The sequence below is a fragment of the Dreissena polymorpha genome, chromosome 4 (genome assembly GCF_020536995.1).
Source record: "Dreissena polymorpha isolate Duluth1 chromosome 4, UMN_Dpol_1.0, whole genome shotgun sequence".
In the NCBI taxonomy this organism is placed as follows: domain Eukaryota; kingdom Metazoa; phylum Mollusca; class Bivalvia; order Myida; family Dreissenidae; genus Dreissena; species Dreissena polymorpha.
The window spans coordinates 64,311,668-64,316,825 of NC_068358.1; the positions used below are offsets into that span (position 1 = coordinate 64,311,668).

At 31.5% G+C, this 5,158-nt stretch overlaps 1 long non-coding RNA gene across 1 annotated transcript; it reads left to right on the forward strand.

Annotated features, from left to right (window-relative positions):
* The first annotated feature begins 108 nt into the window (after window positions 1–108).
* Window positions 109–1,669, forward strand: LOC127876324 (uncharacterized). Its single transcript, XR_008047798.1, has 3 exons — window positions 109–221; window positions 632–799; window positions 1,601–1,669. It is a non-coding gene; the product is annotated as an uncharacterized LOC127876324 (long non-coding RNA).
* The last annotated feature ends 3,489 nt before the right edge of the window (window positions 1,670–5,158 follow it).

Below are 5,158 nucleotides of genomic sequence, written 5' to 3' on the forward strand. Positions count from 1 at the left end.
ACATATTATTTCGGGAACAAACTTTAACAACAAAGACCTTATGCGCTAGTTCCATAACATTTTTCAGTGAAGGGTGATGAAGACAGTACAATTACTGTCGGAGGCACCGTGACGGTAACTGTTAGCATGGGACGAAAAAACATGATAGATGAACGCGATGTCCCTGCATGGGCTGAAAAACTGGAGATATTGACAGTAAAAGTGCCCCATGGAAACGAAATGTAACCGTTTTACCGATATAATTAATTGTTCTTGTATTTCAAACTTAAACTAGCATATTAATTGTATTAGTGTTGACATTGTATTTATAGAATAACTATTCTAAGCTTTGAATATTAAGTAGTCAATTATAGTACATGTACATGCTTAAGAAAAGTGATCAATGTATTATATCAGTTATTAATCAAGGACTATATTTTTAATTCATGCGTACAAATGTTGAATTGAATTTGAAAGCCATTGTATTTTACCAATTATGGCACGATTGACACTAAACGAATAATCATTTACTCGTATTTTAATACACGTCTTGAAGCATTCACGTGATGATGGAAGAAAACAATATGTCTTTTTACAAACTATTCGATCGTACGCAAAAAAAGAACGTTTTAATGATATGATATATTAACAGGCTTCCGATGTTACAAACATTGAACAAAACATAAAAGGCTGGCAAACGAGTCCAAGTAAGAAAGGATAGAAAAAAACAGCATCCAATAAGGCCAAGGCAGTTGAAGGGCATGGCGAGAGAGCAAAGACACAAAAGAACGAGCTACCGAAAGAGAAATACAGCCATGAGGTATGAAGAACTAAACGCTAACAAGTTCATTTAAAGTGGTAGAATATGTTTATTTCTGCACGTAATGCATTTTTTTTATTGTATGATTTAATTACTTTATGAATTATTAATAAAATAATATAATGATTCGGTACTGATTTATTTTATGCATATATTAAGAAAGTTCATGATAAGCTTTAGCGTTCAAATGAAATCGCTGATACTCCTGTATGTTTCTACCTACTGGCAAAATAAGGAGCTAATGGAGTTTTATTCGTTCAATTTATATAGATTTTCCTTGATGGGGATTATACGGTCCAAAACTATGTATTTTAATTGTCGAAATTAATATTTGCTATATTTTCATCTATAGCAAAATATATTGAGTTTCAGTAAATATGACGATTGAATCGCTGTTTCCCAATACTTAATAAGGTGAAGAAAAATAATTAATTATAAAGAACATTATTTAGATCTTATATCGATTACTGCTTTTGGTTTTGGTTTGGGTCACATTGAGTTAAAGCCTACGTAGCTGTTAATGAGATTTCTACATAAAGATGGATTTTTACTATTTACATTTTATGCTATAAGTACAGAAATAATTGACAGCAACAACTGGATCTTTCAATAACTAAATAATACTAAAAAGCAGTTTATGAAAATAATAGATATTCTGTTTTTACTCCGACAACATAAGCCCGGTAGGAGAATTATGGTTTGTACGTGACAAAGCTCTTACCATAAGTTTACATATTCCAATAAATACTGAATAGTTCTGTATCTGTCATGCTTAATTCAACAATTGTTTTATGTGGATAGACCGGTAAGGAGCAAGGTCTCGAGAAAGACACAGACTCAGAAGACGAGGAGACAATAAGGAAACGGTTGGTAAAATGTACTATAAAAAGATTTTTAAAGACTGGCACAGTTATTGTTATAATAATGGTGGGAAAAATGAAAAAAAATCTAATATGATGATGAATATGAATATGCTGTTGCTGCTTCTGATGATGATATTGATAGTGAGGATTGAGATTATGTTGATGATGATGATGATGATGAATATGTCCAAATAAATTTACTGCACGAACTTTGAGTCCAGTTTCGGATGCCGCATAGACGTGTCGCCGCAGAGATGTGACGGATTTCGACAGGGTTACATGTATGAGGTGAACGTGCACACTTACGTCGCATAGATGATACCAGATACATCCAATCTAATAAATTAAAGTTAATATACCACCGTACCAGCTCAGTCTGACGTAATCGGACTATAATTGTTCTATCTGCTATTTCTGAAGTTTGTCTATACTGTATACACATCGCCGAAGCAATAAGAAGTTTAATGGAAACAATGGTCGTTTTTAGGGGATAATAATCCAATATCGAACGGAATATTTTCGAGACCTTATTTGGAATTCATCTGTCCTAGTTTTTTACTAAGCCTCAATTTGATTACAACAAATTATATGGCAGTGGTTGAAATCAGGCACCAAGAGGAAACAGGCGTTTTAGTTCTTGTTTTTTCTTCCATTCTAATTCCGATAAGTCCGTATAACATTTTACACGTGTTTCATATTCGGACAAAGTTATTTACAAATCTGACCAGAAATTTCAAATTATATATTCTGACTTAGTTTCGTAAAGATCTTAGAAAAATGTTATCTCTACATGACCATCACCTAAAAGATCAAACCTGTCACGTCTATGCGCAGACACCTACTAAGCCCTGTCACACATCATCTTAGTGTATTATTGTTACCTGTACACGAATGGACTGAATGCAGTTAATGATGCGAATAATTCTACGTTAAATGATTATATAAAGTGTGTAATGAAACAAATATTAACTTTATGTCGCTGTTTTTATTTTCCAAACAAATTATTGAAAAGATTGACGAGATAGAATGGAAAACATACCAGAATGAGATCAAGTCAGAAATCTCATTAGACACGAAGCGAGAGAGTCACCCAGTGCATTCTCCGTACTTTCCAGATGTAAGCAATTATTTGAGTGACCCATTCTGTCGACAAGTTTACAGGTTTATGTGTGGTTGTCCTGTGAACAATTGAAGTACACACCAACATAACGAAGTTCATTCCGTCCATTTAAGTACGAAATATAGTACCTTGGTATTGTAACATAAATATTACAAAATCAGTTAGGTTTATGATTTAATTTGTGCAGACACTGGGATAAGTTAAAGTTAAGAACATATTGAAGTAACGGTAGAGTTTTAGAAATCTAGTTCAAATTTTACTAACGAAAAAGGAAAGTGTTTCATTTTAAAATGCGTTGTATGGAACTGTGTTATTCTCGTGTGTAAATGAAGCACATCTGATCAAATTCAAATAAAATATTTGTGCTACTTGAAAATAGGGTTACAATATGCGTTCTATATATTTGCGAGTGTACGCCATGAAAAGGCGTCTTGGTTTTGTATCGACATACTATTTGCCCGTAATGTTCCAGGAGAAGCAGGAAGGATGGTGGCTCTACGTTGCAGATTGGAAAAATAACATGTTTATTACTGCACCTGTGCATATAGTGTCACTTCAAGATGAAAAGGAGGTACGCAGAACATAATGGAAACGGCGGTTTTTCTTTGTGAGTAGGACTAATAAACAGACTAGACAGGAAGTGGGCTTCAGGAAGACGAACGGGGTATATGATATATCCAGTCAATCTCCCTAAAACCCACTTCCTGTCTTTGATATTTATTAGTCTGCATCGTGACTGGTTAAATCATTTTTTACAGTTTGTTTATATTGTTGTTTTGTATACTTGGGTCATGTGTGACGTGTTGAAAAAAATGAAAAAGTATTGTTATTGCGATTGTCAACCATTTGATCAACACATAAACCAATTGCTTTGTTAAAGCATTTTTTGGAAACTTCAAGGCGTACCCCCAAATCGCTAATATAAGGGACACAAAAAAGAACCAAAGTTAGAGCTTGCACGGCAATATAACAAGTAAAACGATATGTTTAATTTAGTTGTTTGAAGTGACATATGGTAAAAATGCACTGATGATAACTTAAATGTTTTGCAAAAAAAATCGACTTGCATTAATGGAAACAATGGAAACAATACCAATCTACATACTAAGTTTTTTATATAAGTAAGATTTCAATAAACCCAAATGATTGTGCTATTCAATTGTTAGTGTTTTTTTTTATTGAACTCGGACATATTAAAGTTACATGCAACGAGAATTACAACTGACACATTTGTACATATATTTTAAAATATAATAAAGCCCGAAACCAACGCTAAAAAAATAAAATATTTCAATATACTTATAAATATACTTGTTATGTTATAAAAGAACACATCCCACGTCTGTTACATGTACTACCATTTTAAAATTATCAAAACGGTTTGAAGAGATGGAGTGGATGGTTATTCAATAAGCATTTTCAATTATTTTTTTTTTTTTTTTTTTATTCAATATCATACATACAATGTAAACATGTATATGATCATACAATATAGTGATATACAAAGCAATAAAGTTCAGACATGTTTTACAAGATATGCTAATATATATTTATTTTTTTTTTAGAGAGAAAAGAAAAGCACAACAGAGTAATAGTTATGAAAAATGATGAGTTGTATAAAGTCGGAAGAAAGCATACTGGACTTGTGTTTTTTGTTTTATATTCACAATGATCTTGTCAGATTAAAAAATAAAAATTAAAAAAAATAAATAAACAAAACTATTTTAGAGAGATAAACTAACATTAGGGTAAAATGTATATAAGTGGACAAAACATTATGAGAATTTAATCCGATTCCATTTTTGTTCAAAGATTTGTAATGTGTCATTACTGAGGGCTATTTCTTTCTCAATCTGGATTTTTAGTTTAAGACTATGGACAAAGCAATTAAAATTTGGTACTTGTTTTTTGTACTTCATGTTTAAGATAAAATATTTCATCAATATAACCATAAAATTCACAATATTATTACAGTCTATTGATTTCAATGAGTTAATTCCGAAACTTACATTTAAGAAAGATAGTTTAACGTTAAGTTGTTGTTGTTCAAGAAAAGATATTAATTGATTCCAAATAGGCTGGATGTGTTTGCACTCCCAAAAAAGATGTTCTATAGTTTCAATGTTTTCAAAGCAGAAGTCACACAGATTTGAGTTAGATAATTTGCATTTAAAGAGATATTTATTTGTAGCTATAATTCTATGGATGTATTTATATTGAAAATTTCTCAGTGTGCTTTCAATAGTTGCTTTATATGGCATGGTAAATATGTGTTTCCAATTAAGTTCATTTTCTTCAAAAAGGACTTGCCATTTATTTTGGATTTTGGAGTTTTCTGTAGGGTTTTTAATTTGTAGTGTGTAAAATATTTTATTT